This window comes from Amblyomma americanum, chromosome 5, assembly GCF_052857255.1.
Source record: "Amblyomma americanum isolate KBUSLIRL-KWMA chromosome 5, ASM5285725v1, whole genome shotgun sequence".
In the NCBI taxonomy this organism is placed as follows: Eukaryota; Metazoa; Arthropoda; class Arachnida; order Ixodida; family Ixodidae; genus Amblyomma; species Amblyomma americanum.
In genome coordinates, this window is record NC_135501.1 from 138,880,466 (window position 1) to 138,904,838 (window position 24,373).

The window sequence follows — 24,373 nt, forward strand, 5'->3', positions numbered from 1 at the left end:
CATCAACCTACCAGTTGCAATTATGTAATCGTGGAGAAACCCACAAATCGAACCCAATGCAAATCCCTTGGCGTTCGCACCAAACGATAATACTGGCAAAGATAAAGGGAGCCCTAACCTGGAGAGAGAGACCTCCAGGTAAATCTTTCTCTGAAGTGCGAACTTTGGGCAGTAGAGGAGAAAATGGTCTAAAGATTCAACTTTCCCACATGCGTCACATAGGTTCGTCGGTGTCAACCCACACCTGCATAGATATAAATTTAACCTTGGAATCCTGCACCGCAACCGCGTCATTGTTACCTCACACAGCCTGGATTTACACGAACGGACGTTCAAATTATATGCTAAGTGCTGATAGTCAGTGGTATTTAGTAAGGGATCTCGTAACCTGGCTGATATATGTAGGAACCGCTGAAACCTGGAAATCGCCAGCAGGCTGAAATTCGGGACGGGATGTGTCACTGACCCGTCAAGAGCCGACCTTGCTAAGTAATCAGCCACCTCATTTGAATGAATACCTGCATGGGCAGGGGCCCAGACAAAACGGACTACCTTCAAAGTGCATGGGACAAAAAATCGCAGGATACGGCTCAAAAAATCTTCTTGTGAAGTGTCAAGGGAGGCTAACACTGACAAACAATCAGCGAGAATAATAACATGAGACACATGGCATGGAAGTTTGTGAAGGGCCATTCCAAGAGCCAAAAATTCCGCAAAGAATATAGGAATATAATCAGGGATGCGGACGGAATAGCTCCATGCCAAATCCTGCGAAAAGATGCCAACTGCAGCTTTTTGGCAGTTGACGGAGGCATCGGTAGCAAGCACCGTATGATGGGGGTATTTCTCTATGTGATCCGAGAGAATACCGTTTAAAATGTTTGCTGGCATGTGTTTCGCATGAGATGGGAAGATGTGGTCGAAATGGAATTCCACTGCTGCCGGCGTGTCATCAACCCACTGCAAAGAACTGAGATCAACACCAATCGGTGTTAAAAGGTTCTGCGTTAACATAATTTGTGGCATTTGATACCGTGGCCAATGATGAGAAAAGAATAAGGCCGGCTGAGACACAAAAATAGGACTACTGACATCAGTCACTGGGTCCATCGACCTGAGGAAAGTTCGCACCGTGAGTTTTTGAAAACGGGAAGTTAGATCAGGGATACGGTCTTCCAGATAAAGCAGAGCGTTTGAAACTGATTTTGGGAGACCAAGGCAGAGGCGGAGAGCGCGCCTTTCTAGTAGGATTAAGGGTTGAATCTTGTAGCTTGCGCTACCAGAGAACAGAATGCAACCAAATTCAAGTATAGGTCTTACGTAGGCTTTGTATAGTAACAATAACGTGTCGCAGCGCATCCCAAACATTTTATTGGCGATACCTTCCTTCGTTTTCTTCGTCTTCTCTCTCCCTGTGTTTTTTCGTTCATTGGTACATCGTTTGCGACGACGATAAAGCTGCAGCTCTTGTAAGATGCAAGCAAATAATAAGTGTCCACAAGTGACAGAGAAGAAAGGAAGAAAGAAAGAGCGAGAGGAAGGAAGAAGGAAAGGAAAAGAAAGAGCAATATGTAGAAAGAAAGAAAGAGGAAAAGAAAGGAAGAAAGAAGGAAAGAAAGGAAGAAAGAAACAAAAGAAAAGCTCGAGCTGATCAGCTTCTATGCCTATAGATTCTAGGCTGTTCCCCCCTGTGGGTTTGCGGCATTTTTTTCTGTGGATCATGAACAGCAAGTTGACAGTGACAGCGCAACCAGAGTCGCTTCTTGAGCACGTGAGGAACCTCTCTCCGGCATAGCTGAGCCGGACACATCCCAGTTACAATACTACGTCAGTGCCTATTTCTGGCACAAGTGTTTCTGGCACAAGTGTTTCAGGCCAGCTTAACCAATAATGTTTCGGGTAGTTTGCCGTTATGGTTGGGATCAGGTTTAAGCTGCGTCATCGTACAGAAATCGTACAAAACTGCAGGCGAAAATTCCGCGTTCACGTTCAGCCCCAATGCCTTAGCCTCATTAAGAGACACAAGTGTGCCTGAACTGTCGAGTTCGACCATGTGGCGCATTTTGCACACCATAGCAGAGACGTTTCCATTTGTGACATATAAAACACAGACGCCCTAAAAGTGCATCAAATAACTGTTGTTAGTGGAAGCCCCCGGTGGAGCCTTTCGCCCTCGTGCTTTGCAACTAAAATGAACTGGCTATGTCTATGCCATGTACTAACGTTGCTCTAAATCACCAGCCTTTATAGGGTTTCTGAGAGCTGCACATACGAATGGATTGCATTGTGTTAAAGCGGCGGCGCGTTGGTTCCGATGATCTATGGCGCTTATCATCTACTTCGATGTGCAGTGTGGAAGCTATTCATAGCCCATTATTATGGCAGACACAACCTAGCGAGCAATCCATTCGTAAGTGAAATGGTTCGATCAGAATTCAACTGGCTGTGTTTGTGAGCGCATATAAGGGCATGGCCATATGTGAGGGCATGAGATACAGGGCGTTTTTAAGGAAGAAGGTGAAGAGGTTGGGAAAATTGTGTCGGAAATCGGGAAAGCCATACACGAGCCAATTGCCGAAGGCGAGATCGAGTCTTGTCATCGTGTCCCCACTCGGGACTCTGAGAAATTTCACATTATTGTTCGGTTCAGGTCCAGTCCAAAGCGTGACACAGTGCTGAGAATGGCAAAAAAGTTGCGACTCACAAACCAAGACATTGGAACTGACAGTTCAGTGCCGTTCTACGTAAACGAGCACCTCTGCCCTGCTTTGAAGAAATTGCTCGGCATGGCTGTGAAACGAAAATATCTTTATATGTGGAAGTCGGTCTGGGCCCACAACGGCAGAGTCTTCGCTAAGCAAAGTGACTATTCATGCTCGGTAGAGATAACTCGTGAGCAAGACCTTCAGAAAATACAATGAACGGTACTGTTATCCGTACTTGTTTTCCGTCAATAGTCATGAACTATAACTTAGTTGTAGCCCAGAATATTGCCACGCTGCTGACTTTCTGCCGGCACCACCTGGAGGTCGAACTGTGTTCCCGAGCGCGTGGCCGTACGTCTTCTTTGTCCAGAACGAGCGCGGCGGTGTTGGCAAACCTCGCCCGAGTGAACAGCTTTGTTCTCTGTATTTTCGCCGGTGACATTTTTGGTGGAGCCGTGCTGGGTATCATCCCATGTACGCTGACCGGGACGATAGCCCTTACGCTTCTCCCCGACGAGCAGACGCCACACCTGTCCACAAAGCGAGCCGTCGCCTGCGAGGCCTGCAACCCGAATTTGAGCCAGTCACGATTCCTGCTCGGGCCATGACTTCCGCCACTGGCAGCCAGACAGGTCAGTCCTTCGGCAGTGCCCCGCCGTTCGTCTTTCTTGCACCTCGGTCGCCACCATCCTTCCACGGCGACCGGTTCGAGGATGTAGAAGATTGGTTGGCCGGTTTTGACCGTGTGGCCGCGTTCAACCAATGGGACGACGAGCGAAAGCTGCTGAACGTGTACTTCGCACTGCAAGACTCGGCGAAAACGTGGTTCGAGAACCACGAGGCGTCCTTCTCTAACTGGGCAGCTTTTCGCCGCGAGGTGCTCGCCACGTTCAGTTCGAGCGAGCGAAAGGAGAATGCCGAACTTGCCCTTCGCGCCAGGTCACAGCAGTCCAACGAGAGCGTGGCCATGTTTATTGAGGACATGACCCGCCTCTTCAATCGGGCCGACCCAGCCATGCCCGAAGCTACAAAGGTGAGGCACCTTATGCGTGGGGTAAAGGAGCAGCTGTTCGCTGGCCTCATGCGCGACCCTCCGAGAACTGTCGCCGCCTTGGCCAAGGAAGCGACGACCATAGAACGTTCCTTGCAGGAACGGAGTGCCCAATACGGCCGCCAGGCAAATGTAGCGGCCGCTCAGTACTGCACGTCCTTGCCAGGCCCCGGGGATGAGGCGCTGCGAGCGCTTGTGCGGAGCATTGTCCGCGAAGAACTGCGACACCTCCACTTGAGTGCTCCGTCAGAAAGCGTACCTTCGACAGGCGATGTTCTCCGTGACGAAATCCGGCGAGCGGTGCAGCCACCCCCAGCACCCCTTTCGGAGCCGCACGTAATGTCCTACAGCGATGCCCTGCGCCGACCTGCCTCGGCGCCGCAAGCGTTTCGCCCCATCTCCACCTCGGCTCTTCAAGCGCGGACTGTCATCGTTTTGCTTGCGCGATGGGGTACTCTACAAAAAGAACTACGGCCCAACGGACACTGTCTATCTGCTTGCAGTGCCAGCTGCGCTTCGTGACGAAGTTCTGCGCGCGTGCCACGACGACCTTTCTTCGGGCCATCTCGGGTTTTCCCGCACGTTGGCGCGCATACGCACCAAGTACTACTGGCCCAAGCTTGCTGCGGTTGTCCGCCGTTACGTCCGAACCTGCCGAGAATGTCAGCGCCGGAAGACGCCACCGACTAAACCAGCCGGGCTCCTGCAGCCTATCGATCCCCCGCGCCTCCCATTTCAACAGGTCGGCATGGACTTACTCGGTCCGTTTCCGGCGTCTTCCATGGGTTACCGGTACATTGCTGTTGCCACTGACTATCTCAGCCGCTACTGTGAGACCAAGGCTCTTCCCCGTGGTACCGCCGCCGAAGCCGCAAGTTTTTTCATTCATAACATTGTGCTTCGTCACGGAGCTCCAACGGTCGTATTAACTGACAGGGGAACCCCGTTTACGTCGGCACTTACGAACGAGGTACTTCGACTCAGTGGCACCAGCCATCGAAAGACAACAGCTTACCATCCGCAAACCAACGGACTGACTGAGCGGCTTAACAAGACAATTGCCGATATGCTTTCTATGTATGTCGACGATGACCACGCGAACTGGGACCGGATACTTCCTTACATAACGTTCGCGTACAACACTGCGCTTCACGAAACGACGCGCTTCACTCCTTTCCATTTGGTGCACGGTCGCGAAGCCTTGACCATGCTGGACGCCATGCTTCTTCCGGATCCTACTCCCTCTTCTGTCGTGGATGCCGACCAATTTGTCCGTGACGCCGAAGTTGCTCGCCAAGTTGCTCGACAGCGAATCCGGTGCCAACAACAACGCGACGCCGAGCGTTACAACCTCCGCCGCAGGGAGGTGATTTACACACCCGGTGACCAAGTCTGGGTGTGGAGCCCAGTCCGTTTGCGAGGGCGCTCCGAGAAGCTTCTTCGCCGTTACTTTGGTCCGTACCAGGTGTTACGCCGCCTCAGCGCGGTGACCTACGAGGTGCTCCCTCAAGGAACTGTCCGGTCCTCTCGACACCCGACGTCCGAGGTCGTCCACGTGGCGCGAATGAAGCCGTTTTATTCCCGTTAGCCCCTCGCGTGCGGCATCGAGTCGATGCCTCTTAGATGGGAGGGGCAATGCCACGCTGCTGACTTTCTGCCGGCGCCACCTGGAGGTCGAACTGTGTTCCCGAGCGCGTGGCCGTACGTCTTCTTTGTCCAGAACGAGCGCGGCGGTGTTGGCAAACCTCGCCCGAGTGAACAGCTTTGTTCTCTGTATTTTCGCCGGTGACAATATTTTCTTTCCATCACCCGCAGTGCATTCTGTTTTGCATCTTAATGTTCGTTCTGAGGTAGGCAAAACAGAAGATCTGGAGTGTTTTTTGGCCAACTTTCTTTTAAACCAGGCATAATAATGCTAACTGAGACTTGGTATTGCGATAACTCCAATGTTTTTAGCCCACAAGGATATAGGAAATTTTTTGTAAATCGTGCGGGCCGCCGAGGTGGTGGCGTCGCTCTTTATGTCGAAACTAATGATGATTGCGAGTTACTTTCCAATTTTTCTATATCAAGTGATGATTGTGAAATTTTGACACTGAAATATAGAAACAAAATAGCTTCGGTTGTATACCGACCTCCAAGTGGAAACTTGCCGTCTTTCTTTGACTTTTTTGAAATGTTTTTAGATTATGTACGTACAAATAACTTTCGTTTATTATGCGGAGGCGATTTCAACATTAACGTTCTACAAGATACATCGATCACACGCGACTTCACCTCAAGGCTGTCTTCATCGGGTTTAATTGCTATAATCACAACACCCACTCGTGTCACACTGTCAACATCATCTGCTTTAGATCTCCTGATAACTAACGCTGAAACTGTAATCTCCCATGCCGGCTCAATCGCGTGTGATATCAGTGACCGCTGCCCTGTATTCATGTTTTATTATCCTCTGGACCATGCAAATACTTGTGCAGATAAAATTGTTACAGTGCAGTGTATTTCAGATGTGGCAATATCTGCCTTCAGGCATGACATCGAGGCATGTGACTGGTCGTTTTTTCAGGATGCATGCAATGCTGATGACGCATATCAGAAATTCATGCAAATATTTTTGCAACTTTATAAAAAAACATTTTCCCATCAAAACAATGAAACCATCAAAAAAGTCCGGAAACCCTGGATAAGCCTTGCTCACGCTAAGATGATTAAAACGAAAAACAGACTTTTTCATATTTTTCTTAGTACTAGAACCGAAGCAGCATTAAACGAATTTAAGGCTTTCCGAAATAAGCTAAATTCCGAACTACGGAGCTCTAAGAAAAATTATCCGGAGAAATTATATTCCAATGTGACTAAAAAACACCCTGAAGCTGCCTGGAAAGTGGTAAATAATCTACCATGCCGGAATAAAAGGAAAGACGTTTTACCTGATTGGATTAAATATAATGAACGAGTACTTTCCGGTGTAGAGCTGGCGGATTTTTATAACAAATATTTTGTTAATATAGCTAAACCAAACAAACAACGGCATAATAAGTCGGCCTCGATTTCTGTTGATAGCTTATTTATTACTCGCACAGATGAGAGAGAAGTATACACAACATTCATGTCCCTAAAAACAGTCGATCATTGGATATAGACAATCTGCAAATCAAGCCAATAAAAGAAGTCATTCGGATCATTGCTGCAGTACTTAGTTATATCTTTAACCTTGCCATTGACGTTGGCGAGTTTCCCAGTGCCATGGAACGAGCTAGAGTGTCGGTGTTGTATAAAGGCGGTGATACGAAAGAACCCACAAACTATCGACCTATATCTGTTCTGCCCGTGTTCTCGAAGGGCTTTGAGAAAATTTTATACACGACATTAAATAACTTTTTCAATAGAATAGGCGTTATTTCGGATGCGCAGTATGATTTCAGAAAGGGAAGGTCAACAGAGTCAGCACTCCTGACGCTAAAAGAACACATTATACAAAATGTTGAGAACCGACAAATTACCCTTGGGTTGTTTATAGACTTTAGCATGGCTTTTGACTCTCTTCATTATGATATTTTAACTGAAAAACTCTAAATAAATGGCGTTCGTGGTAACCCTCTTCAGCTATTCAAGTCATATTTGGAAAACAGATCACAATGCGTTTGTATTAACAATCGAATGTCATCCCCGTCACAGATATTAAACGGCGTTCCGCAAGGGAGCGTGTTAGGTCCTCTATTATTTAATATATTCATTAACGAAATAGTTTGTGTCGACACGACAGTTAATTTCGTTATATATGCTGATGATTACAATATTCTCTTTTCAGGTACCGATGCAAACAATTTAGTGATCAGATGTAATCATTTGCTTGAAAAAATTGGTCATTGGTCACAATCAAATCAGCTTAAAATCAATCCTAAAAAAACCAAGGTCATGCTTTTCCGGGCTCGAAATAAAGTATTCGTTTTAGATGAACCATATAAATTTGATGGACAGGATATTGAAGTGGTTGAGCAGCACAAGATTCTTGGCCTTACATTCTCCTCATATTTAACATGGGATTTGCACCTGAGAAAGTATGTAAGAAGCTTTCATCTGCAACTGGGGCAATATCAAGTACACGCACCATTCTTCCGGTAAAAATAAAACTTAAAATATATTACGCTTTGTTTGCCTCACAAATTAATTACTGCAGCTTGGTGTGGCTAACAACAACTAAACAGAACCTAAACAAAATTCTCGTGCTGCAAAAAAAGGCTATTCGTCATATATTTTGTCTAGATTATCTATCTTCCACCCTACATTTTTTCCAGCAGTACAAAATTCTTTATGTAAACTGCATGTATGAATACAGACTCTTACGCTCAAATTACTTTTCACCTGTCAGCTTTCGGTCACATTTAGCAATAACTGGTCCATTGCAGCATCACACTGACATCCTAAACACACGCAGTAAAGACACACGGCTCGTACCCTTTTTCCGCACCGATTACAAGCTCCAGTCTTTACGTCGCAATCTTCCGTCCGTAATAAACGAATATCAACACATCATATGTATGACACCTGTTCAACTGCTACAGCTTTTTTCCAATTTGTAATGCGTTTTTTTCCGCTACAGTGTTTCTTGGTTATTATTTTACAGCTTCCCTCCAATTGCTCACGAAGATGCCTTCTCATTATTCATGCGATTTGTGTCAATCTGTAATAAAAAATGCAATCTTTGTGTACACATTTTCTATCGAACTACCTTAAAGTTTTTCTTATTTTTTGTAAAGCTAAATATTTCATGTTAACCTTTTTTCATCATATTTGTTAGTGTTATTATTATTCAGTGGTCCCGTCTATGCTGCCTTGTAAGAGTTGCCTGGGCCTCGTCAAGCTGTTTGATTACAGCTTTTAGCCCGGGTGACCCAACAGCCTTTCTGGTAAATAAAGATCAAGTTCTAGTTCAAGTTTAGGGGAATCCCCCAGAGTGGACTAAATTACTCATCAGCATACACCCAAGTTCAAGCCATATGGCTGCAAAGGAAAGCTGTAGAGCTTGAACAGAACTTCGTAGCTACAGAAAAATTCGTGCTGGTCCGGGGTTCAAGTTTGGGACCACCGCTTCACCGGAGCAGTCGCTCAATTAACCGAGCTAAATGGTACAGCTAGCATATGTTCTACTTTGTAGCCCGAGCTTTCTTTTGTAGACGTATGTATGGCTTCGATTTGGTGGACGCCAATTAGCATTTTACACCCTTATTATATAAGGACATGTATTTCATTTGTGTGCTAGATTCAGCTCACGTTGCTGTTGTTGCCTCAAATACGATGGCACATACCCACTGTGGGGGATTGGAAGGAAGGAAGGAAGGAAGGAAGGAAGGAAGGAAGGAAGGAAGGAAGGAAGGAAGGAAGGAAGGAAGGGAGGAAGGAAGGAAGGAAGGAAGGACGGAAGGACGGAAGGAAGGAAGGAAGGAAGGAAGGAAGGAAGGAAGGAAGGAAGGAAGGAAGGAAGGAAGGAAGGAAGGCCTCAGGCGTTGCTGACACATACCCACTACGGGGGAAAGGCCAAGACACAGGCGGTTAATTGCTGGATACAGGAAAGATTTGACGGGAAAAGGAGTGGTAATAGTATGTAGTCTGATAGATTGGAAGACGGAAGGACAGGGGTCCTGTTAACTTGGAGATCGAAGACGGGACAATGGCTTAATGTGCATAATAGTATACAATGCCTGTAATGTTGCAATGTCGTACTGACTGAGAGCGGGAAAAAGGAATTAGAATGGGAGTCGCTGCGTTTCTTGAAGAAAAGTTTGCACAGCAGAGCGCACACTCATGTTCGTGCCATTGTCTCGATCACTTCGTCTTGTCGACTCTCCTTTCTCCGCAAGTGGCCCCTCTTTTGGTGGAATGGCGTTAGCATGACGCACTCAAGCAGGCGCCTTTAATATTATTCCAACACACAGCTGATGGCAATTCGACATTACTGGCCTGTGGGTTTAGCTCGAGCGCTCCGTTTTGCAAAACTGCCCGTACATCCTGTGCAGCGTAAACTTACTTCCTTAGTAACCTGGCTTAGCATGCGCATAACTAGCATGAGCTTATCACACCGGTTATGCGCCGAACAAAGCCCGCCTTACCGTCCAACATTGACTTATTTGCTCAGCTCACTATCCAGGAAAATAAGCGACCACCAAGACGCAGCCTCAGCTTTCAGTAACGCCTAAAGGGCTGTCAACGTTTTCTACGGCGTCGTTCAAGGGTCGCTATCACACAGAAATCGTAGACCTTTCTCGCCGGCAGGGTGATCCTAACAGGACAGAATTCGATGACACATGCGCCTACAGTTTTGGGTGTGTCTGACTTCTCTCCCAAAGTCGCCCCAGCCAGAGGCGAAGCCTCAGGATTGTTTTAATTATCCGTCATTTTTTTGGCTAGTTCAACATGACGGCCGAGCAGTGGTGCCGATGTGTGGTGTCTACGTGGACACTGTTGCGTGCGGAAACTACTTGGAGCACTTTTGGCGTGCGCTGTTTGTACTCCGACTCCGAGCGTGCGCCAGGAAGCGCGAGGGCCTTCTTCGTCAGCACTCGATGACTTAAAAATTGAAGGACGATTAGTGGGTAATGCGAAATTTGAGCGCAGCTATCGATGGCTGGCAGATGCGCGTTACGCTGGCTAGCCACACTCTGGGATCTTGCCATGGCAGCCACCTTCCGGTTGTCCATTCCTTCGCTCTCACCGTGGACAGAGGAGCTTCGCTTCGCTACTAGCTGCAAACACGCCACCTGTCACACGCTGTAACACGCTGCCTGTCTGATGGCGAGTTACGCCGACTACGCTGACGACGACGCGGAATGCAGGAAAAGACACCTAAGAGCTGCTGCGCTCTGTAAAGAGGCAGCCGGTTGGACAAACACTCCAGCTCGCTCCCCGGCGGTATAGCCACCGCGCAACTCAATGGAATTTGTTTTAAAAGCAATTTTTCAGAAAACTAGACAGCCCCGAGAGATTCTGCGCAAACAAAGGGTGATTGTAATGGCCGACACTTCTTCTTCGCTGCAGTATCCAACCTGTAAAATGCTTCTTGCGATCACATCAAGTGCTTCCTGCGCCAATAGAAAATCAATGAGATTTACCGAGCATTTGAAATTGGCCAGGTAAATTTGAATGTTGAGTGCTACGCAGTTCGGGGTGGCAGCGGTGCAGACTAGATGCGGTTGTACACGTCTCCTGGGTTTGCGGCAATCCCAGCCGCTGCTGCAAAGCATTCCTGAGATTGAGCGCCTCTCCGGAAGGACACGGCATTCGAGGGTCCCTCCTCCAGCGTCAAATTTGTGGACGGACTGCCGCTGCGCTCACCGCTCAACTGTATGCCTGCTCCCGTTCTGAGCTTTTTTTCGAAGTTAGCTGATTAGAGTGCAGCTTTAATCTTGACTAGTGTGGAGCAGTGCTTAATTTAATGTATAGCGCTTTATTCAGTGGGTTTTTGTGTTTTACGTGCTTGTGTTTTGTGTTTTTGTGTTTTGTGCATTCTACTCCCGTTAAAGCTGTTATATTCTTCTATGACCACTGATCCGGATCATTAGTGGGAAATAAATAGAATAACAATGGGGTGGCGCGCATATGACAGATCCTCTCAGATCATTAATGGCAGTATCCCTTAGGAGAAAAGTATACAACAGCTTTACCTTACCGGTACTCACTTATGGGGCAGAAAGGTGGAGGCTAACGAAAAGGGTTCAACTTAAGTTAAGGACAACGCAGTGAGCCATGAAAAGAAAACTGATAGATGCAACGTTAAGAGACCGGAAGCGGGCAGAGTGGGTGAGGGAACAAACGTGGGTAAATGACGTCCTTGTCGAAATCAAGAGGAAGAAATGGGCTTGGGCAGGGCATGTACTGCGAAGGGGAGATAACCGCTGGTCCTTAAGGGCAACGGAGTGGATTCCAAGAGAAGGCAAGCGTAGCAGGGGGCGGCAGGAGGTTAACTGGGTGGTGAGATTAAGAAGTTTGCCGAGGATACGGCAAAGGACAGGGTTTATTGGAGAGAGATGAGAGGGGCCTTTGCCCTGCAGTGGGTGTAGTCAGACTGATGATGATGATGATGATTCATCTTCTTGAGCCTATGAACAGCGTTTTGTTGTTCCTGCTAACACACCTCTGCCTCAGTAACTATGTTTGCTTACGGCTACGGCGTCGAACTTCTCCCTATTGGTATGTCTCTGTGACCACTTCGCATAATTATCAAATGCCTGACAGTGGTGTTAATCTGTATTTGAATGGGGCGAAATCTAGTCAGTCTCGCCGGGTGTGGATTGGCATCTATACACACAGAGAGAAAACAGTAGTTTGCTCTCTGTGTGTATAGATGGCGCCAGGGCTGAGACTTGGAACCTGTGCATAATAGGGCTTGGCGTATGACGGCCTTAGCTTGGCTATGTGCTGTAAAATCCAACTTCACACAACGCAACACAACACCAACACCAACACGACACACAACCTTTGAACAATAGGCGATTCAGAGATTTTTAGGACTGGTGTTAGTATATCGTGAACTTTGGGTGAAAAAGCACGTCACGAAAAAGCACATCAGTGACATAACATTTTCTGTTTTTTGAAGGAGTAGAAAGGCGAAAACGTGACGGTCAAAAACACGTCAAATTTACTTTGGTGTGGCCAATAAATGGCATATTAGTGTTTGCGGCATCATGGACGTAAGAGCGTGTACTGCCGAGATGTGCAATAGATGTTCAATAGTTCCACCACCTCACCTTTGATTACTTATGGTATCGTGGTGTGCTGCTGTGACCCTGTGTCCGTTCAGATCCTGGTACTTCGTTGCTTAAGCTTAACTGCTCTTTACGGTTTAATACTCTTTTGTTTTAGAGCGCCGCTCTTAAGCGTCTTTTCCTGCGTTCCGCGTCGTAGTCGTCGGCGTCGGCATAGTCGGCGTAACATGCCACCTTGCAAGTCACAGGTCACCCTGTCACCTGTAACCGGACAGGTGACAGGTAGGAGCTGAGCGAAATGCCAGCTGTCACTTTGAAAGCGGAGGAACGAACAACCGGAAGGCGGCTGTTACCTGAAGATCCTGGTAGGTGGATGGATGGATACGGCTGAACCCTTTGAATCGGGCGGTTGTTCAAGCCACCTAGCCATGACTTATGAAATTTTACTTCTGTCTTGATTTTAGCTACCAATCAGATAACCTTCGCCTGGGTACCTCTACCCGCTTAAAATCTATTTTTCCTTCTCTGTCTTTAAACCCCAATGGCTAGAAGCTAAATACGCCAGCCGTGGCGCAAAAATATGCGAAGAGCTGCGCCCTTCGCATTGCTGGCTATCGCAATCGTTTGTAAATTTAAACACGATAGTGTTAAGGAGCTTGTATCGCAGAAAATCCGGCGTCGGTGTCGTTGATCGTGCGCGAAAGATACCCAGAGAAGCAGCCTAGGAGGCAGGTGGGCCACCTAGGTCACGTGACCTTTCGACGTCATCACAACCCCTGATTGATAGAAAGCTACGCACGGTGGCTAATGACTGGTCGTAAACTAATGACTGCTCGGAAGAGGTTGCTCGGGAAGAGCAAGTTTGGTCGCACAAGCCCCACAGGCGGTAGCACCTGCCATCGCAGCGCTGTGGCACGCTGCTTAACAGCTCCTCCACTGCGTTAGTTGTGGTAGGAGGACTTCCAGGGATCCATTAACGCGAAGTAGAAAATGATCTATTCCGTATATATGGACATAAAAACTATGGCGTCATACCCTGAAGACGGAGCTCAAGTGTCCCCTCTAACTTTTTTTTAGCAAAGAAGGAGCTTCACATCGTTGCAGCAGTAGTAGCGATGTTAAGACTGACCAAGAGTTCACCGCATATCACTTCTGATGAAGTAACTGTGGGACGCGTCTGGTGTATGATATCAAAGACATATTGAAATGCACTGGTACAACGCTACTTTGGGATCTCGTTATGCCGCTACTTAAGACATTGGCTTCCATTGCTGGCGTAGTTCTTTATGGTACGTACAAGTTTTGACGCTAGGAGTAGGATTCGCTTATACCTGTATTTTAACAGCGTATGCCCAGAGCGCTCAGTTTGCGAAAAAGACAAACGTTCAAAAATAAGTGGCAACAGGTAACGAACCCGTCTAATTGCGCTGAAAGCAAGTCCTGTTGTAAAACAGTCAAACTCCACAACGTTACCCTATGAAAAATTCAATGTACACTTTACCAGATACAATCATTTAGAAGAAAGCTGAAATGACAGTATGGCTGCTCATACACACAAGGAAACCAGGGATCGTAAATCCTCACTGAGCGCTTCCGACGAGGTTAGAGGCGGTAAGAGGTCCAACGCTTGAAACCAAACCGCACGAGGAAGAAAATCAATGACGTTTGAATACGGATAGGGTTCGGCGAATCACGGGCGTTTCGTGAGAGGCACGCAGCTGCGACAATGTCGGCGTATGCAACAGCTCCTGTTGTAGAGTTGAGCTGTCGCTGATGTTTGCGGTGGCTAAGAAGTAATCGTCGGTTGCAGCCTCCAAACGGTCGTTACTCTGGTAGGTTGGCCCACCGGAACGTGTCCTGCGAGTATGAGTGCGCGGAGGAAAGCCTGGTGTAGAACGCAGTGGGTGTGTTTGCACCCTTGACCTTATCCCTCAGTTGATCTTTGAGCTATTCACTGGGGGCGAACTTGTAAAGGTTATTTAGTATCGTAATAGCTGTATCTTACCGTTACTCACCTATGGGGCAGAAACGTGGCGGCTGACTGAAAGGATTCAACTTATGTTAAAGATAGCGCAGCGAGCTATCAATGAAAAATGGCAGGTGCAATGTTAAGGGAGCGCAAGCGGGCGGAGTGGGTGAGGAATCAAACACGTGTTAATGACGCCCTAGTCGAAGTCAAGAGGAGGAAATGGGCTTCTGCAGAGCATGAGATCCGAAGGCAAAATAACCGCTGGCCATCAAGAGTAACGGCATGGATGCCAAGAAAAGTAAAGCGTAGCACAGAACATGGTAATTGTAGAGAGTTTGGAGAGGGCTTTGTCCTGCAGTGATGATGATGAAGCTGCATGTAGCTTATGAGAGAACTTGCATTGGAGGGCTCCGGGTTAATTGCGACTACCGAGAGTTTTTAAATTACCACTGGCACCGAACGCAACACGGGCGCTTTCGCACCTCACCTTCTTTTAAATGCAGCTGTTGTGGACAGGATTCGACCACGCGACCTTGGGATCAGTAGTCAAGCTCCACAGCCACGGATCCCTTGCGGGCGTCAGGGTCACTCGGCTGTTCCACTATTTTCACTTACAATTATCAGTCAAAGCCGCCGACTGGTGTCTGTGACACCAATAACTATAAACTCGCAAGGAGGCGAGATTACCAGCATTAACGTTGCATGTAGCGGCCAGTGAAGTCAATAAGCTAACAACTTAATAGAACGTGCGTAGATAGCTTTTGTTTCAAATGGTGTAGCATAGCATACTAGGCACCACCTAGTTAACTTGCCTGCCTTTCTGTTCTTATCTCTCTCTCTCTCGTAATTTTAAAGTCTGGGCTGACCAATGAAAAAGAAACAAAAAATACCCTTCGCTGTGTCTCAGTGGTTAGAACGTTCGGCACTGTGCCGGAGTACCAGGGTTCGGACCGGGCCTCAGCGGCCGCATTTCGCTGGGGGCGAAATGGATTAGGCGCCCGTATTCTGTGCGATCTCAATGCACGTTAAGATCCCCAGGTGGTTGAAATTATTTCGGAGCCCTCCACTACGGCATCTAATCTTCTTTTCTTCTTTCACTCCCCCCCTTCCTCATTGTCCTCACGCCGAGGTTGTGGTGTCCACGGAGAAGTGAGGCAGTTACTCGCCATTTCTTTTTCTGACAAACCACCATCAACCGTGAAGTACGGCACTTAATGCTCCAGCCATGGTATGGTGCGCGAACATCTTTCGGTACAATGACTTACTGTATGCCTCATTGAAGTGGAACGCCGGGCAAGAAAAATAAAAATGCGAATGGGCGACATGAAGTGAAGAAAAATGAAGTCGCGTGATGAAAGGTACGAAATGTTTTGCCTTAAAGATGGCGTTGTGTAATTAATCCATCAATCTGCATCGCCGACAACAGTTGCTGAACACATGGCGGGCATGTTGCGGGCGGGCATGGCGTCTCGTGTAGTCTGAATAACCTGCTCCGTTTTTCAATGTCGTTCGCCGTGTGCTTGCGTACACCAATGGACCAAGTTACCCCCCCCCCCCCCCCCCCAAATCCCCAGATGGCTTATTTTCGGTCATAATGCAATGGTGCAGGTAATCAGAGACAAGAAAAAAATAAAGTGAAGCATCAGAGCCGGTTGCGTGTTCACTTTTCCTTTGTTAGCTCGCCATTCAACTGCTCTATTCCCAGATGTACAGGGCCGTCCACTCTTAAAGCAAACATGCGAGCCCGTGGCCACACCCTTTGGATGTCCACTGCGTGCGACGCAGCCGCTCGTCGCGACAAAATCGCGCAGGAGAAGATGGGCCTGGACGTGGTCCTTCGCGTCATTGGTCACTTTGCTTCGGTGTGCGGCTAAGTCGCGCGCAGTGACCCTGAAAACAGCACAGACATGCGTCGCGAGTTCGCACTAACAGTGGGCGACCCTGTCGCTCAATACGAAAACAAACACGCGAGCGCTTGGCTGCCACACGTCGTGAAGCACGGCTGTCACCGGCCGGAGAGAATGGACGGCATCATGCGCATACGCGGAAGGAGCAGTAGGCCTAGCTTACTGCGCATGCGCCTTTGCCGTCAATTCTCGCCGGCTTTCGCTGACAGCGCTTCGCGAAGTGCGGCGGCCGAGCGCTTGCGTGTTTCCCTTCGTATTGAGCGGCCCTGTTAACCATTCGTAACTCGTGTTCAGGCCGGAACATTTCCTTTCGAGCTGTATCGCCGATCACGCTTACGCGGCGATTGGGAAGTTCGGAGACGGGCAGACGGAAAAAAAAAGCCTTCCTTCTCGTCTATGTATTTTGATTTTTGGATGGTCCTAAGTGCCTTATTACTTGGCATGAAAGCAAACCCTTCGGCTCCAGAATTATGACCAGGATTTCACTTCCGCAAAGCGACCCAGATCTCGTTCCTACTTTTTTTCTGCAGTGCGTTAAGCAATCGTTTAGTTTAGTTTCCCCGAATGCAGCACAGTCGAGGACGGCGGGGTGGGCACCATACCAGTATCTGTTAGCGTCCATATGCTTCGGGCGGCTGGACGTCCTTACGAAGAAGGTCTCCGAGGGCTCGACGGTGACAACGGCTGTGAGACCTATGAACGCGCCCATAAGCACCACGCTCATTATGGACATGCAGAGGCGGACGCAGGCCAGGCCGCTGTCATCTGGAGGAGGCTGCCATGAGAAGACATGTAGGGAGAGATAATTGCTGTATGCCAGCGGAACAGTTTCAATTATCGATGTCGTGTTAAGCTATTCCTGTAGCGTGCAGACAAGAAGTGCAAATTGAAGACAGTAGACATGAACACGATAAGGAGCTTACGAAATGGTAGCGTTGTGTTTTTTTATGACACTTTCATCCACATGTTACGTGTAACTTGATAAAACGCGTTTGGTCCCATAGCCTAAATGGCTAGTAGCGGGATCAATTGATCGGGGTGCCAAAATAATACGACATGGTGTAACACAGTGGCAAGAGAAAACAAAAACTAAATTAAGACATTAGAACAGATATGGGTGTACTAATTCTACAGAGGGTAACAATGCCAGAGGTGACTCTCTGTCCAATTAAATTGCTTATCTTGCTTCATGGCCACGGCAAAACTTCGAGCTGCTTCCACATCTGTGGGTATAGAATTCCATGTGTGAGCGCCCTAGAATTATATTAGCCTTTCTATTAAGCAACCAGCAAATTAAAGCAGTTGTCCGCTGCAGCCTTCGTACTGCGTGCTGTTAATGTAAATGAGCTTAATGGCAGGGGGTAATCATGTATTGCCATTCTATGTATCATGTCGGCAACACAATACACGAGCAGAGGAAGTACGCGCAGCAGGTGAAACAGTGGTTTTGTAGTGTCCATTCTGCTTGAAATGGTAATGATTCTTATTGCCATCTTTTGTACGAACTACACTTGTGTTCATTTGGTCGCTACATGGTGTTCGGCTGCTTATCCTAAGGTTTTAGGAACTAATATATGCTGCGCTGGCCGCATTTAATTCGAGGCGAAATTACCGAACTCCGGCATGCTGTCCACCCAATGTCAGTCAACACTGAATTACTCCAGGTTGTCGAAATTACTCCGGTGCACTCAGCTACTCTCAAAGACCGTGAGCAGCTTTAGGAAGTTGAATGCCATGCCATACCATTCAATACCATAACATACCGTACAGAACCGTACCGTACCATAGTGCACCGCACTGCACCATACCATACCAACAATACCATACCAACCACCATGCCCACCATGCCCCACCATGCCATACCACAGCATACCGTGGTTTACCACACCACATCACAATATGCCATACCGTAATATCTCAGCGAACTTAACAGTCCGCTTTGTTAATGGAGCACTTAACAATTTTCGCTGCTAGTAGGTGCCTTCTCGTAGGTATCTGCTAGAGGTCATGGCAGGATCATCATGACTCCATGACTATGTGTCGACGCCATTGTTTGAGGGCTGAAGGGTCCTTCTCCTTTAAGAGGGCTAGAGTTGCAGCTTCGTTGCTGCGTTGTATCCGACTGTAGGCTATTCAGCGCTTCCTAGCAGTGAGCGAGAATCGCGAACAAAAATGTTAAAAGACGAGCCATAACTTCCACCTCCTTACAGACTAGCTGCAGTACAGGGTTTTAATGCTGTACTCTTTATGACTAAAATGATGTCCGTAATGACCCTGAGGCACTGCGCTGGCAGGGTCAATTTTCAGTGAGGCAGTATATAAAGTTGAGAAATTCATCTAGACAGATTTATTTGGAGTCGACGTTTCGGACAGAGACGATATATATATATATATATATATATATATATATATATATATATATATATCTCGCCCTGCCTCTCCCTCCTGCTTACGGGCGTGTTTGACGTCCTGTGGCCAGGTACGAACTCGGGTACTACGGATCAGCAGCCGACGCGGTGGCTCAATGCTGAGGGCGCTAGGCTACTGAGCCGGAGTATTCGGGTTCGAACCCTACCGCGGCGGCCGCGCTTCGATGGAGGCGAAACGTAAAGGTGCCCGTGTGCTGTGCGATGCCAGTGCATGTTAAAGATCCCCAGGTGGTCGAAATTATTCCGGAGCCCTCCACTACTGCCCCTCTCCCTTTCTTTCTTCTTTCACTCCATCCTTTATCCCTTCTCTTACGGTGCGGTTAATAATAATAATAATAATTGGTTTTTTTGGGGGGGAAGGAAATGGCGCAGTATCTGCCTCATATCGTTGGACACCTGAACCGCGCCGTAAGAGAAGGGATAAAGGAGGGAGTGAAAGAAGAAAGGAAGAATGAGGTGCCGTAGTGGAGGGCTCCGGAATAACTTCGACCACCTGGGGATCTTTAACGTGCACTGACATCGCACAGCACATGGCGCCTTGGCGTTTTTCCTCCATAAAAATGCAGCCGCCGCGGTCGCGCGGTTCAGGCGCCCAACGATATATGAGATAGAAGCTGCGCCATTTCCTTTCCCCCAAAACAAATTATTATTATTATTATTATTATTAGCTCACCACTACGGCACCTCTTTCTCTTTTTCTTTCACGCCCACCTTCCTTCCTTCCTTTACGGCTCGGTTGCGCTGTCCTCCTACATACAGGTATCAGACAATTACTGCGCCATTTCCTTTCCTGAAAAATCAATTTGCAATTTCCGCGTGCTGTGTGGTGTCAGTGCATAATAAAGATCTCCAAGAGGCTGAACTTATTCCGGAGCCCTCTACAACGAATTACGGCACCATTAACTCTTAAAAGGTTCCGCAATACGTCAGGGACCTTCTCACTATTCACCCCCTACGTAAAAGCATGCATCCAGTCCACCACCAGGCTGGACGGGCAGCCCGTGCCCAAGCCTTTCATAAAGCACGTGAAAATGAACCAGACATAGTCTACGCAGACGCCGCAGAGTACTCCAAACCCTCAGCTTAAGTCGTTTGCGTACTCTCCAACAACCTGAAACACACGACATCGGGCTAGATCAGGGCAAACACCTCGACAGAAACCGAAGAAGCAACCATCGCGCTAGCGATATCGTCTTCCACTACCACCCTTATCCTGAGCGATTCCAAAACCGGTATTCAAAATTTTGGCCGCGGGTAGGAACATGCTGCCGCCTATAAAATTCTCCTGTACAACCCCCAACCACCCATTCGGGCAATCCTGGTAGCGAAGCGGCCCATTCCACTGCTTGAGCGTACATCAACCGAGCGGCGTATACCGACGGCCCTGGTGGCGCGAGAGACCGGCTGATCACATATCACGACATCACGCTACTAGAGTGAACTATCTTCTAGTTCACTCTAACTCTACACTACCGCGAAGAACGTCTGCTTTACCCCGCACCACGCACATCACTGACAGAACAACAGACGTGCTGGCTACAACAACAGTATCGCACCTCTCCCTCCCCAGCGCTACTCACGCTTTTCTTCCCTTCTACTCACACCCCCGAATGTTCCCTCTGCGGGGCCCCGTGAGCCACATTCGACCCCGTTATGTTCAGCGCTATTGCCCTATCCATCACGCGCACGGAGGCCCGGTATATACTATCTGACTCTAAAACTGCCATACTAAATTTCGCCCGCGGGAGAGTTCACGTTCCTGCATTTCGCATATTGAACTCCCTCGTCGCACACCCGCCCCGCCACATGGAGCTCATATGGGTGCCTGCCCACTCCGGGAATACCAGGCTGCCAACGCTTTAGCCCGAGGTTCTCTCTACCGGGCACCGGCGGCCTCCGATCTGGGGTTCTCACGGGAGCGCATGCATTCCTTCAGTGAACTGACGCAGGCCTGCAAAGCCGATCGTCGGCTGTACCCCCCCCCCCATCTCTCCCTCGACAATTATCATCAGACACTTTGGAGGTGGTTCCAAACACGCACCTTATCCTCCCCTTATATACGCTCGCGCTATCACCAAGTCCACACAAACCCCTCCTGTACCCTCTGCCACCACCCCAAAGCCACTCTCGATCATATCCTTTTCCTCTGCCCGGCGGATCCTCCACCGCGGGGCCTGGAGCACCTTACCACTTGGGAGGCTTGCGAGACCCTAGTGCGCTCCGAGGACCCGGCCAAGCAAGCCATCGCCACAGGCCGGGCTGCCAGCGTCATGAGCCTCCGGGACATGAACGTTTGAGTGCAGTGGGGCCGCGTTGGGGCCCAAGGACCTGTGCGTCCTAAACTCGCCCGTATGTAATAAAGTTTCCACCACCACCTGCCGACAACTGCAACCACCGGCCCCATGGGCCCTCTCGGACTCAGAGTGGGACGTCATGGTATTTAGCTCCGACCCGGCCTCGCAACTGAAGCTGGTGCAGTGGGCGGAGAACGTAGCCGTCAGACACGGGCTGCCGGCCACCGCCCACGATCAGGAGCCAGCCCACCTCTGAAATTGTGAACTATATGGGCTCCATCAATAATATAGTTTTTCGCCACCAGCACGGTACCTTTCTCTTTTTTTCTTCCACTAAATAGTTTGTACATAATTACTTCTCCCCCTATCCTCTCTTTCTGTCCCCTCACCTCTTTCATTTCATTTCTCCATTCTGCCTGCTGTCCTTTATATCCGCTGCCCCAGCTCAGGTGCTTCAGTATCGATGGCAGATGCCGGGGCTAGCAAAAATATTTTCCTTCCTTTTTACTATTATTTTTAATAAAACCACTACCACCACCACCAGCCTTGCTCCCTACTCCGAAGGTACGGTCTAGGTGTCCACCTCGAAGTGAGGGAGTTCCTTTCCTCAAAAACAATTTTCAATTTTTTTTCTTTTGATGAAAAAAAAAGGTTTTTGAGGAAAGGAAACGGCGTAGTAGCTGTCTCACTTATCTCGATGCGGTGACAATTTTAACAAAGTGACGCGTTCAGTTGGCAGGGCGCATACATCTACATATCGCGTGAAAATTGTAGGTTCTTTGGATCTACCATACTGCCTATTCTAGGCACTACAGTTCAGAGCTTGAGTAAAAACTATGACTATTAAAGGCACATACTGAAGACCTTGCAAGTTTCATGGCAGTGTTTGCATGTGTGTGAAGCGCATGTTGACATCTCAGTGGTGCTACCTTGGACGATTAACAACTGGACGCCACACTGTAGTTTCAGTCAACATAGTGATATGCGCGTGTGGTTTTATTTGTCCATCATGAACTAATCACGCGCTCAACGTGAACACATTTCTTATTGTGTAAATAATTTGTGTATATTACCTATTCCCCTATCCTCTCTTCCTGTTCCCTCACGTCTTTCATTTCATTTCTCCATTCTGCCTGCTATCCTTTATTTCCGCTGCCCGAGCTCAGGTGCTTAAGTATCGATGGCAGATGCCGGCGCTAGCAAACATCTATTTCCTCCTTTTTATTATTATTTTAATAGAACCATTTACTAATCTCGGTGGACATCGGAACCGCGCCGTAAGGGAAGTGATAAAAGAGGGAGGGAAAGAAGAAAGGAAGAAATAGTTGCCGTAGTGGAGGTCGGGACGTTAGACTCCGCAAACCGCCAGCCCTACTTTCTTCGGTCTGTTCACATTGGAGTGCAAAACATTTATTTTATCAGAAGGCAAAATGCAGATGATCCGTGCTAGGTGGCTATCAGACCACGACTGACAGCGATCTGAGTAGACCATTCTATTGCCCGATTTTGAAAGCCCAGGTCTGAGCTCATCGCATATCACATCACGCTGCACTACCGCGAAGAACGTCTACCTTGCCCCCCGCCACACACATCGCTGATAAAACAACAACATACGCCCTGGCGACAACTCCAGTCTCATTAGACGAGCGCCTTAACCATTGAGCCACCGCGGCGACCGGAAAGATCCTGCCGACATCAAGATCCAAATGTACATGTTGCAATCATCCAGGTAGAACGACATCACGCTGCACTACCGCGAAGAACGTCTACCTTGCCCCCCGTCACACACATCGCTGATAAAACAACAACATACGCCCTGGCGACAACTCCAGTTTCATTAGACGAGCGCCTTAACCATTGAGCCACCGCGGCGGCCGGAAAGATCCTGCCGACATCAAGATCCAAATGTACATGTTGCAATCATCCAGGTAGAACGACAGAATGAAGTAAGATAGGTCGCGCGGCATTGTCACCTCCGCTCTTATAACCCCATGAACGGCCAGTACTGCCTGCTAGTCAGACGTTTTCTGCAAAAAGCATTCCCCAGAGCCTACAGCAGGCACATGCCTGGGCTAGAGCTTCTTCCTACTGAGCTGATGCGCCGACTGGTTCGCTAGGCCCGCCTCCGGCAGCTTTCACCCCCGTGATCCCCGTGTACCAGGATATCCTCGACTACTACAGCGCGACCCAGAGCTTTTCCCCTGCCTCACCGTCGCCTTTTGCGCGTCGAATAATAATTGGTTTTTGGTGGAAAGGAAATGGCGCAGTATCTGTCTCCGGTCTCTCTTCGAATGCGCCAGACTCCCAATTTTCCTTGCCTCTCTTCGATACCGTATTTACCAGGCCGCACCGTTGTCGTCGTAATTTGTTCCGAGCGTAAAATCTTGTAGATGATGACCGATCAAATTTTTTTTCGATGAAGCCTACGCTTAAATTAGCGAACAGCGATAATGGTGTGGGTGCATTTCAGATAGTTTACTGTGCTTACGTTCACAACAAGGATTCACGTATCCAATCAAAGAACCGGCGTATCGCGTTATGAACCTAGTGAAATACGGAAATGGACGAATCCTGGTATTACCTTGGTGCGCTAGCGCTTTCAGTGGCCACTCCTCGCATTTGGGCGTTGAGTGTCTGTCTGTCTGAAGCTGGCTTTGTGGCAGGCTGTTGACCTGCCCACCACTCGGTGAGCAGCCTGCCCACCGTGTGAGGCGGCAGCTCAACTAATAGTTAGACGTTGCCCGGGAAGAGCAACCTGGGTCGCAACCCAACCCAAGCAACCCAAGTCCCACCGGTGGCAGCACTGCCATAGGAGGGCAGGGGCTTATTGCTTAACCGCTGCACCACTGCGCCAGGAATGGTAGGACGACTCCCAGTGATCTATGAATGCAGACTATGACCAATTCCGCATATATGGACATTAATAAATTATCGCTAACCGAACAACCGCCAGCCGTGAACACTGGATCTGAAAACCGGAATCTGAGTGAAAACCGTACTTCAAGCTCATCTAATTCGCATTCGGCGTACCTACGCTATTCGGCCATCATTTTTTTTAGCTTTTTTTTCGAGCTTTACTGAGGAACAGTGCGTAGTTTGAAAACGATGTACAAGAACAGCGCCATGCCAGATCGCCACCTGTTTGAGATCACTGCGTTTACGCAGTGCAGCTAAATGAAAAAAAAGCAATTACGTCAGCTTACACAGACAGGTTGGGATAAAAAAGAAGAGCTTAACGCTCGCACCTGGTGGGACTCGAACCCACAATCTTTGGTTCCGGAGACCAACGCCTTATCCATTGGGCCACAGGCGC

At 48.4% G+C, this 24,373-nt stretch overlaps 1 non-coding gene across 1 annotated transcript; it reads right to left on the bottom strand.

The window, feature by feature from the left end:
* Window positions 1-24,300: 24,300 nt before the first annotated feature.
* TRNAR-CCG (transfer RNA arginine (anticodon CCG)) lies at window positions 24,301-24,373 on the bottom strand. The gene has a single exon. It is a non-coding gene; the product is annotated as a tRNA-Arg (tRNA).